We start from the raw sequence: 12,689 nt of genomic DNA on the forward strand, positions 1-12,689 counted from the left end.
TGTAACCATACTTTGTGTGTTTGTATACCTGATGAATGACAGCCTAAGAATAAATTGATAGCTATTTAGCATATTTTAAGACGTTTTGTGTATATACAGTACAGTGTTGACTTGATTGTCTATTGATGGAAATAAAGGGAGACTGGGGTATTGAGTTGGTGCTTTGTTCATTGATAGTTATTGGCAATAATTACCATAGGAAAGGTTCTCTCGCCAATCACTGCAATTTTGTCTGCAGGCTTTAAGAAGCCTTGTTCCATAGCAATGCTTATGTCTTCAGCACAGTTATTGAATATTGCTGTTCACTTTGTCCAGCATATTTTAAAACAAAGAAGGCAGTCAAGTGAAAGAGTACTGAATCAATCTAGCGTTTTCAAAGTAGATGCAGAAGCATCAATCCATAGGTAGTTGTCCACATTTATATGCATGAAGTGATAACTTCCTTGAGGATGGCTACGCAAACAGTGTTCTAGGGAGTTGTTGCCATATGCAGCTGTGTACATGATTTAGTATAGCATTCCCATTGTTCATAATTGTATCTGGATCACAGTAATAAAGTTTCCAAAGCACAAATGTCTGTTTTAAAAAATGCCACTGTCACGCCCCGGCTGGTGTAAGGCTAGTTTGGTTACGATGGTAACAGTATAACTTGTAGGAGAGTGTTAATGCAGTGCTGAGAATATACCCATAGTGAGCCCTACTGAAGCACATACTATTGCTTTTCTCCGAGGATGAATAAATCCAATGAAGAGGACCCCCCCCCCCCCCCCCCCCCCCGTTGATTTTATGACTAAAGCATTTTCTTAGGTCAAGAGGTCAAGTAAACAGTTTAGGGGGGTTGTGACCTTTGACCCCAGCCGTCTCCTTGAATGTGTTACTAAAGACAGAGATAACCTGCGGCTGACCCGCCCCTGCCTGAAGGAGGCCGCTGCATTGAGAGGTAGCCCGACCTTCACATCAACACGCGTACATACACACACACGCAGATCCCAGAGCAGAGCAGCTTCATTCCACTCAGTGAGCATGGCTCATGGCTCAGCACTAACCCACACTCTTAATTCCCAGAGGTCAGGGCAGTGGGAGAAAGGGCATCAAGTTGCATGACCTTCAATTCATTACACATCTAAATCATTTCAAAACAATCTCAGATTGGACTAATAAGAAATAAAGAAAGACTAAGTACTCTAGGCGTTGGTGAGTGAAGAGAGAGAGACAGAGAGAGAATGAGCTCACAGGTCTGCACTCTGCATGCCATGCACCTGTTTAAAAACCTCATTCACTTCTGCTGTATGGCTGCCAATCTGATAAATACCTTTAGATACCTGGCAGGAGGGGTACTTGTAACACGTTAGCAGAGAGTAAGAGAGGGTTGGGCTCCTCTCCAACCCCAGGGTTAGCCTACCTATAACACCAATCATTGTCTTCTTTTTGGCTAGGGGACTACAGTACAGTATGAACTGGATAGTAAACTGCTGGACCACCTGGGATATAAACGTTGTCTGTAACTGTGCTTAGCCTGCACAATTAGTCAAGATCAAATGTAGGTGAAAACAGCAGGTGAAAACAAGGGTTCAAGTAGTTGAGCAGCAGGCTACAGGTAAGAATACATATGAATAAATAGTAACAGCAAATGTACAGTGTGGTTGAAATTAGTGAAAAAGATGGAATAATGACTGTATAAAATGTATAGTTAAAATACTGCGCTACAATGAGTGTACAAAACAGTAGAAACTCCTCAGAGCAGCCTCAATTCGCCAGTGCATGGACTTGAAAAGGTACCATGAAGGGATGCACCTGATTAGCAATGATGTTCAGATATCCTGTATCATTCAAATGTTGCTCCACTTTTATCAAGGGACCCAATGTGTGTGATGAAAACCCACCCAGACCATCACACCACCACCAACAGCCTGCAATGTTGACACGAGGCATGATGGATGCATGTATTCATTTGGTTTTCTCAATACCCTAGTCCTCCCATTAGCGTGAAACGGCAGGAACCGGGATTTATCAGACCAGGCAATGTTTTTTCCATCTCTCCAGTATCCAGTGTTTTCATTCCATCCCTGTAACTGCTGTTTCTTGTTTTTTGCTGAAAGAAATTAAACTCTAAGGTCGTCGGCCAACATACTCCATTCGTGTCAAGGTACAACGAGTAATGTGTCTTTGAGCACCAATGTTGTACTGGACTGTCAGTTGACTAACTGTAGCCTGTCTGTTGCTCTGCACAACTTGTGTCAGCCTCCTTTGTCCTCTTTCATAAATGATCCGTTTTAAACCACTGGCCTGCCAATGGCTGGATGTGAAAAATCCAGCAGCGTTGCAGTTCTTGACACACTCAAACCGGTGTGCCTAGCACCTACTACCATACATAGCCGAGGGAAGTAGGGGTGCTATAGCACCCCCTGAAAAATCTGAAATATAAAAATAAAAAGCATACAAATATATAATCCAGTCCAATTCAATGAATTACATTGTAGACTAATCCAAGTGTAGGCTACGACACAATGTAAATGGAGAAGGATGCTAAAATGTGGTCAGTGGCACAGGTGAACGGAGTTGTCCATGGTGCTGTCATTCCAGATCCTTCATTACCTTGTTCATAATGAGCATAGGATGGTTGCATTTTGGCTTCTCCTCAGATGGATGAAGCCAATGGGAAACACATGCAGCATACAGACACCACCACTGGTTACAGACCTACCACAGATCTTACCTGCAGTGGTGTAGTGCTATTTCTTTCAGGTGAGGGAGCACAAAAAAATATGTAAATGATGTCATCATTTCCTCAATCAAAGTTCCTACCAACAGATGTAGCCTATTGAATAGCATATCATTACAGGGCCCTCCATCCTTGTTCCTGGAGCACTACTGAACTGTAGCGTTTCACTCCAAACTCAGTTGTAACGAACCCACTCCATTTTTATAAATCAGCTAATTATTAGAATCAGGGGAGCTAGATTAGGGTTGGAATGAAAACCTACATGATGGTAGCTCTCCAGGAACAGGGTTGGAGAGTCCTGTTATTAAATATGCAGAAAATGCATCCTCCAATTGCAACATTCGCCTATGCCCACACATATTGTCCCAAGAAAATGTTATATTTGTAATACCCTCAAATACCAAGTCAGGCATACCTCATTTCAAAACAGGCCATCATCACTGTCAATCGTGAATTATAATTCTGCATGCCAATCATTTCATGGGAATAGCCTATGCATTTCAATGTTCTTGAATTACTGTTTTGTGAACGAATTATAGCAAATTATGTTAACAAACTATTAGCCTTTCTTAAATTTTGTTTCAATCAAAGCATATATCCTGCAGAGTGGGTCTGTTGAGTTCAATTTTTTTGGTTGTCTATTCAGCTTCAGCTAACTAATCCTAAAATCTCGTTAGAAAGGTGGAGGTGTTTTTTGGTGTAATAGTAACATTAGCCTATAGGCCTACTATGCGTTGCTATTATATTCGCTACCGTTAAGTAAAATACAAATGAATCGTTAAGTGATCATGCAAGACATTGATTGATTCAGCTTTGACCTAACTTTACTAAGCGGTCACCATTGTGAAAAGTAGTAATCTTCTATTTGTAATAATAATAATGATGAGTAGGGCTATTAGGTGTAGGCAACAGATCATGATAAGTGTTATTGTAAATGATTGGAGCACCTTTAGTGGTTGTATAAGGACAGTGGTAAATAAACATTGATTTGATTAGCTTGAACACATGGTTACAATATACCCTATTACAGAATAAAAGAAAACAAAGGCCAGAACTATCAATTAATGTAATTAATTTGCAGAGCTTTAATCAATAAATCAATTGACCAAGTAGTGAAAATAAATCATTACTATGTAGAATTGCAGGAAATCCGTTTGAAAAAAAGCCATAAAATCAAGTTTTTGGTGTAGCGTATTCATGCATCTCAATAAGCTATGACCTAAATGCATTATTACCTCCATCTTGACACAATTGACATTTCCATTTTCCCACCACCGACATAGCCTATCAAGCCAGAACGGGCCCTGCGTCTCAACCACTAGCCAGTATAGGCTAAATATCTCAAGCAGGGCTACAGCAACTTCCAACTTCCAAAGACAGTCAAGCTCTTGGGCTTTGCGGGTTCCTCGGCATAATGGTGCAGCTGTAACCAGGTGGTCACATATTGTATTAGGGAAATGGGGATACCTAGTCAGTTGTAAAACTGAAGGCATTCAACCCCTTTGAATCAGAAAGGTGCGTGGTTCTGCCATAATCGACATCCACATTTTCAGCACCCGGGGAACAGTGGGTTAACTGCCTTGCTCAAGGGAAGAATGGCATAGTGGGTATGTTATCATGTGTGTGTATGCATGTGTCTGTGCCTATGTTTGTGTTGCTTCACAGTCCTCGTTGTTCCAAAAGGTGTATTTTTATTCGTTTTTTAAAATCTGATTCTATTGATTGCTTCAGTTACCTGATGAGGAATTAAGTTCCATGTAGTTAAATCTAATCAAATCAAAGTGTATTTGTCACGTGCGCCGAATACAACAGGTGTAGTAGACCTTACAGTGAAATGCTTACTTACAGGCTCTAACCAATAGTGCAAAAAAGGTATTAAGCACAATTGGTTGGGTGCCAGTAAAAGTGCTGGCATTTCTTCCGGCCCCATTTTGTCACGAGTTATGGCTCTATGTAGTACTCTGTGCCTCCCGTAGTCTGTTCTGGACTTGGCGACTGTGAAGAGTGGCATGTCTTATGGGTTACGCATGGGTGTCTGAGCTGTGTGCTAGTCATTTAATCAGACAGCTCGGTGCTTTCAACATGTCAATACTTCTCACAAATACAAGTAGTGATGAAGTCAATCTCTCCTCTACTTTGAGCCATGAGAGATTGACATGCATATTATTCATGTTTGCTGTCTCTGTGTGCATCCAAGGGCCAGCCGTGCTGCCCTGTTCTGAGCCAATTGCAATTTTCCTAAGTCTCTCTTAGTGGCACTTGACCACAAGACTGAACAGTAAACCAGGCGCGACAAAACTAGAGTCTGTAGGACCTGCCTTGTTGATATTGCTGTTAAGAAGGTAGAGCAGTGCTCTATTATAGACAGACTTCTCCCCATCTTAGCTACTGTTGTATCAATATGTTTTGACCATGACAGTTTACAATAAAGGTTTTATCAGCAATGTTTTCAGTGTCATCTTTCTCCTAGTTTTATGGTTACTGCACCAAGGGCTTTTAGTCTTTTATTCAGCTCCACCCTGGCTGCCCCCCGACGCAGCAGACCAGCTCCACCCTGGCTGCCCCCCGACGCAGCAGACCAGCTCCAGCGTCACAAAAGGCGAAGCTGACTGATTGGCTCGGACATTAATTTCATAGAACTTTATCCATGGCTACACTTCCATTTCATGTTGAGCGAGTGTTCATTCATCTAGACGTGCCCTCTTGACAGATGAGCTAATTACCATTGACTCACACAAAGATCTCTAGATTACTTACTATTGTTTTGCTCGCATTTCATCTTCCCAGAAAGAAGGGAATGGGATGAATAAAGAAAAGACAAATCTTGGCCTGTCACTTATATAGCTAAGAGCAGATACGGGCACTGGAAGCTTGGCAACTTCAAAGAAAGGGGATGTGGAAATGACTAATGTTTACCCTGAATGATGGTAATGACTAAATTGGGTTTGGGGTTGATTTTTTCAGAAAGTGTCAACGTCTACAGGAACAGACAATAGGGTTGGGCAGTATCCAGATTTTCATATCATCATACTGTTTATGCACCATACCGGTGTATACGGTACTACCAGAAATGCACAAGGGCCCACAACCCCCCTCCAGGATACAGTATATTCTGTACGGTCTGTCGCCCAAGCCTAACAGACATAGATATCCTATTTAATTAGTATTCTAATTCCTAATTCTATGGGGACAGAAGTTATTCTTTAACATAAAATACTTGACAATGAAAAACTCTGGGCATATTAATAGCATATAACTTCCTCAGTCAGGAGAAAGCTCCTGCCCTTTATCTATGCTAGTGTTGTGGTACTTAGCATGCATCCCACACACGTGTGAGCATAGCACAATCAACGTACTGTACATCTATCAACGGCTCAGTTTTTCCATACTAAGCATATCCTTCCAGACGTGTTTATGATGCATTCCATGTCCCCATTGTAACTTTTCAACCAGACTAGTAAAAGACCAAAACACAATATATTAAATGCATTATGGCCCATTTTAAAAATGACACATTTTGATGTCATGTACTGGCCCTTTTTTACCACATTTATATCAAATGTCAAGTTCATTCAACACAGCATGAAACATTAACACAATAACTGCAAGGTTTGTGGTAAAGGCCAGTTAGACGATTTTCATGAAACATGCATTTGAGGCACACGTCATGCATTCGAGAAAACAATGTTCCCTCTAACACGACTATTTACTGTATTGCTCTCTTGATTTCCTGAGTACTTGTCAGCTAGCTAGCTAATCTCATTTGGAGCATGAAATCTCTTTGTTCCCGTCATCTGTGCCCCTATATGGTGTCCAGCTCTCCAGGCACGATATCAGATGAAATGGAATGGTGCCTTGAGTTATTGAAATATGAAACCATGGCTAAAAATAAAGTATTGGTATTTGGTATGTATTAGGATCCCCATTAGCCGCTGCAAAAGCATCAGCTACTCTTCCTGGGGTCCACATGAAACATGACATCATACACAGTATAGGACATTATTAGTCCTGGACTGAAATACATCAATATAAAACGTGAAACATTTTATATAAGGAAATACACACAATATATAGGTTGTGTCATGACGTTGCCCTCTTTGGGTACAGCAAGCCCCATCCCCCTTTCCCTGCCTTTACCTGCCTCCCCCTTACCTCCTTCAACTAGGCTGCTGTGGTCAGAGAGAGGTTGTAAATTCCTGAGGAGAAGCCCCTGCCTCATGGCCACACAGTATAGAGAGAGAGTGAAGTTTCATAGAGAACAAAGGAATTTCCTCTACTTCACAGAACTTGAGGACCGAACAACGTTTACGTTCCGGAGAAGCTACATTACCATAACACTGTTTATATAATAGCCTCAGATATGAGGTGAATGAGTAAGTATGATACTGTTTGTAAAATTGTGTAATGTGATTTTGGACTGTTTAATGAAGGAAGCTCCAATTCCCTTTTGAGTTTAACTAAATCAGAGGACCGCCCATGAGCCTAGTTAGGGTCAGGCATCCTGGGAAAGCCCCTTTTCTGCAATTCCGAATAAAACCCAACTTTGAGAAATTCTTGGTAGAGCATGTTTCTCTCAATCACGGGAGGACAAAGGTTGCAGACCATTGCTGAATCTTTTAACGATACCACGTGGTTAAACTCTTAGACTATCGATGCCGACAGAATAAGAACAAGTCTTTGATATGAATTACTAGTCTACAGCTAGGAATTCGGTATCATTGAACGCGAATAACGACAACCGCCGAAACATGCATTCTACAACAACATGAATGTATGTCACTCTGAACTATCCAGTATAACCACAACAGAGAGAGAGAGACGGACAATTCTACAAAAGAAACAAACTTTTCAACAGTGATCAAGACGACACACTGAGCGTAAATATATACAGTGGGGCAAACATTTATTTAGTCAGCCACCAATTGTGCAAGTTCTCCCACTTAAAAAGATGAGAGAGGCCTGTAATTTTCATCATAGTTACACATCAACTATGACAGACAAAATTAGGGAAAAAAATCCCCGGTATAGATGGTCAGCATGGCGGAGGTGATGTTGCCTACCCTCACCACCTGGGCTCGACCCGTCAGGAAGCCCAGAATCCAGTTGCAGAGGGAGGTGTCTCAGGGTCCTAAGCTTGGTGACAAGCTTAGAGGTGTGTTGAACGCTGAGCTGTAGTCAGTGAACAGCATTCTCACATAGGTATTCCTCTTATCTAGGTGGGAAAGGGCAGCGTGGAATGCAACTGAGATTGTGTCGTCTATGGATCTGTTGGGGCGGTATGCAAATTAGAGAGGGTCTAAGGTGCCTGGGATGATGGACTTGATGTGTGCAATAACCAGCCTTTCAAAGCACAGGGTGGCAGTCATTGTGGCATGAAGCCTTACCGTTCATGAGAACAAGAATGATGGTAGCAGTCTTAAACAATGTGGGGATTACAGACTGGGACAAGGAGAGGTTGAAAATGACTGTGAATATGCCTGCCGGCTGATCTGCGCATGCTCTGAGAACGTGCCCTGGAACGATCTCATTATGCCCTACTTTGAACTCGGCTGCTATGATCAAGTCAAACTGAGAACTGTACCAGACTAAGTTAGATAATGGTGTCTCTTATGCAAACAAAGACCATGGTCCTTGAGTATGGTGGCCCTAAGGGGCAAATTACTTGAATGGATAGTTCAAACAGGGCAGTTTAAAACTTCCAACATAGAGCATGTTCAAGATTATAGCCTACTGTGTATGTGGTTGATATTACCAAACCCATTAAATGGCCTATAGTCTCTTTTTCAAACAGAGGAGGATCGAATTATATTGCGTGTGCTTTATTGTTTCTGTAGCCATAGTGATATAATCTTATGGCACTTGAAAGTGCAATCAAAAAAGCCTACTGTATAATTACTTTTTCCTCTTTGACATGGCATGCATTTTAATTAAGTCTAAAAGTTGTACCTGTTTTTGAAACTAAATGGAATTTATACAACACTGTTGTGATAATTAAATTACTACTTGCTATTTTCAAACGTTGTTCAATGGCAGAGACCAAGAAAATGTAATTGGTTTTCCTGCTCGAACCAAACTTTAACGTACCTTGAGTAACATGCCTCATTGTAAATGCATATAAAGTGTTGTGAAATAGAGATTGGGACAAAGAGTTCAAAGTGGTAAACATTTTCATACCATCACCACACAAACGAATGAAAGCAGAATTAAACTCAGCAAAAAAAGAAATGTCCTCTCACTGTCAACTGCATTTATTTTCAGAAAACTTTTTTGTATGAACATATCAAGATCAATAACTGAGACATAAACTGAACAAGTTCCATAGACATGTGACTAACAAAAATGGAATAACGTGTTCCTGAACAAAGGGGAGGTCACCCAGCAGCATTAAGTACTGCAGTGCATCTCCTCCTCATGGACTGCACCAGATTTGCCAGTTCTTGCTGTGAGATGTTACCCCACTCTTCCACCAACGCACCTGCAAGTTCAGGGACATTTCTGGGGGGAATGGCCATAGCCCTTACCCTTCCAATCCAACAGGTCCCAGACGTGCTCATTGGGATTGAAATCCGGTTTCTTCGCTGGCCATGGCTGAACACTGACATTCCTGTCTTGAAGGAAATCACGCACAGAACGAGCAGTATGGCTGGTGGCATTGTCATGCTGGAGGGTCATGTCAGGATGAGCCAGCAGGAAGGGTACCACATGAGGGAGGAGGATGTCTTCCCTGTAACGCACAGCATTGAGATTTCCTGCAATGACAACAAGCTCAGTCCGATGATGCTGTGACACACCACCACAGACCATGACAGACCCTCCACCTCCAAATCGATCCCGCTCCAGAGTACAGGCCTCGGTGTAACGCTCATTCCTTCAATAATAAACGTGAATCCGAATATCACCCCTGGTGAGACAAAACCGTGACTCGTCACTTTTTGCCAGACCTGTCTGGTCCAGCGACAGTTGTTGCAGGTGATGTCTGGTGAGGACCAGCCTTACAACAGGTCTACAAGCTCTCAGTCCAGCCTCTCTCAGCCTATTGCGGACAGTCAGCACTGATGGAGGGATTGTGCGTTCCTGGTGTAACTCGGGCAGTTGTTGTTGCCATCCTGTACATGTCCCACTGGTGTGATGTTCGGATGTACTGATCCTGTGCAGGTGTTGTTACACGTGGTCTGCCACTTCGAGGACGATCAGCTGTCTGTCCTGTCTCCCTGTAGCGCGTCTCACAGTACAGACATTGCAATTTATTGGCCTGGCCACATCTGCAGTCCTCATGCCTCCTTGAAGCATGCCTAAGGCACATTCACACAGATGAGCAGGGACCCTGGATATCTTTTTATGTGTGTTTTTCAGAGTCAGTAGAAAGGCCTCTTAAGTGTACTAAGTTTCATAACTGTGACATTATTTGCCTACCGTCTGTAAGCTGTTAGTGTCTTAACGACGGTTCCACAGATGCATGTTCATTAATTGTTTACGGTTCATTGAACAAGCATGGGAAACAGTGTTTAAACCCTTTACAATGAAAATCTGTGAAGTCATTTGGATTTTTACGAATTATCTTTGAAAGACAGGGTCTTTTTTTGCTGAGTTTAGTTGAATTTGCTGAGTGAGTGCACTATTTTTAGCTAAGGTGTACTTTCCTTCCAGGGTGTCTATGCAGAGCCATACTCCCTCTGAGAAGGATGCGAATAACAGAACTGTTCCTCAGTGGCCTCCTTAAATCACCATGACCAAAGCTGAGTAATGCTATGAATAAATGACATGCATTATTTCACATGAGTTCTACTATGAGGTTTTTTTCTCTGTTGGTTATCCCCCCCCAAAAAAACTGCTGTGAATGTCTCCACATTACTGATGGATGGTCACAGGGCTGGCATCACCAACAGGGAATGATTGAGATCCCTGTTGGTAACATTAATCTCTCCCCACACTGTCCTTAGAAGTAAACACACATCTTATGCACTCTAATAATGCATCGCCACTGGGTTCTATAACTTACAGGCCCTTGTTAGGGAAGAGACATCAGCCTTCTGCATAAACTCTCTGCTTACTGCTGTGTTGCCAGAGCATCTCGGTCATTATGTTAATATTATTGTCACAGACTTGGACCTGCTGCATATTCATTATAAGTTAGGAAGCGGTATAGGTTCTTTTTTTACCCCTATAGAGTGACACAGCGTTTTTGAAGAATGAGCAGGTGAGCAGAATGAGCAGGTGTAGACTCCGGGCTCCTGCGTTCTCACCAGATGGCAGGTATAAGTCGCCTCTCACTTTAGTATCTCCTTGCTGAGAGATATATCGCCTGCTGTCAAGGATGGTGTCACGAGGCCAGCAGCAGTCAAGTCAAATGAATGCAGCTACACTTGTGAGATGCATGCGCCTTTTTACAGCCATAATTTCTCTCAATGGGGTTTCTCTCAATCTCCGAAGTGGTGTTCTGTGTGTAGCATCAGTTAACAGAGACACTCTCCCTCTCCACAACACAGCAGCTAATTATCCATTTGGTGCCAATTTGCTAGGGTCTTATGAGCTCCTCCAAAGTTCTCCAGATGTATTTAGGACAGAGCAGAGCATGGTTAAGTACTTGTGTGTCTGTATTATGTCTGTTCTGTACTGTGAATTGGTTGGCAATGAAGCGTCTCAGCAGGATGATGTTGTCTTGAAGTGACTGTGTATGTCAACTGAGTGTGAAGATGGTAGAGTGCAGAGCCTCCACAGCCAGAGGGCTCAGTAATTGCAATGGTATGAAATGAATAAAGTAATTAATATGAATGTCTTTATTCAGGGGATGAATGGCTTAGAGCGCATTGAGTAAAGCAACATTTGAATATCTTAAAATACACTACAACAAACAGAAAGCATTCCTCCACTGACAACATTGCCTCAAGTAATGGTGTTGTCAAATCAAATCAAAATATAATTTGATTTGTTATACGCTTCGTAAACAAACAGCTGTAGACGAACAGTGAAATACTTACTTACGGGTCCTTTTTCAACCATGCATAGATAAAGATTTAAAAAATGATATAATACTGACACGAGGAAAATATGCGCAGTGAATAACAATAATGAGTAAAAATAACATGGCTATATACAAGGAGTACCAGTACTGAGTCAATGTGCAGGGGTACCAGGTAATTGAGGTACTGTAGCTATTCACATATAGGTTGCGTTAAAGTGACTAGGCAACTGGATAGATAATAGACAGTAGCAGCAGCGGGTAGCCATTTGATTAGCTATGCCCAGTGACACGAGCTTACAAGACGAGCTAAATCACTTCTATGCTCGCTTCGAGGCAAGCAACACTGAGGCATGAGTGAGAGCACCAGCTGTTCCGGACGACTGTGTGATCACGCTCTCTCTAGCCGACGTGAGTAAGACTTTTAAACAGGTTAACATCCCTTAGGCTACGGGGCCAGACGGATTACCAGGACGTGTGCTCTGGCCATGCGCTGACCAACTGGCAGGTGTCTTCACTGACATTTTCAACACGTCCCTGATTGAGTCTGTAATACCATCATGTTTCAAGCAGACCACCATAGTCCCTGTGCCCAAGAACACAAAGACAACCTGTCTAAATGACTATAGACCCGTAGCACTCACGTCCGTAGCCATGAAGTGCTTTGAAACGTTGGTAATGGCTCACATCAACACCATTATCCCAGAAACCCTAGACCCACTCCAATTTGCATACCACCCAAACAGATCCACAGATAATACAATCTTTATTGCACTCCACACTGCCCTTTCCCACCTGGACAAAAGGAGCACTTATGTGAGAATGCTATTAATTGACTACAGCTCAGCGTTCAACACCATAGTACCCTCAAAGCTCATCACTGTGCTCAGTCAACCCCTGTACTCCCTGTTCACCCAAGACTGCATTGCCAGGCACGACTCCAACACCATCATCAAGTCTGCAGACGACACAACAGTGGTAGGCCTGATCACCGACAATGACGAGACA

At 42.4% G+C, this 12,689-nt stretch overlaps 1 protein-coding gene across 2 annotated transcripts in view; it reads right to left on the reverse strand.

The window, feature by feature from the left end:
* The window catches only part of LOC109899747 (glutamate receptor ionotropic, delta-1), a 472,062-nt gene that overhangs the window by 369,442 nt on the left and 89,931 nt on the right, over positions 1–12,689 (reverse strand). The window lies entirely within an intron of this gene.

The sequence above is a fragment of the Oncorhynchus kisutch genome, linkage group LG11, assembly GCF_002021735.2.
Source record: "Oncorhynchus kisutch isolate 150728-3 linkage group LG11, Okis_V2, whole genome shotgun sequence".
NCBI classification, from domain to species: Eukaryota; Metazoa; Chordata; class Actinopteri; order Salmoniformes; family Salmonidae; genus Oncorhynchus; species Oncorhynchus kisutch.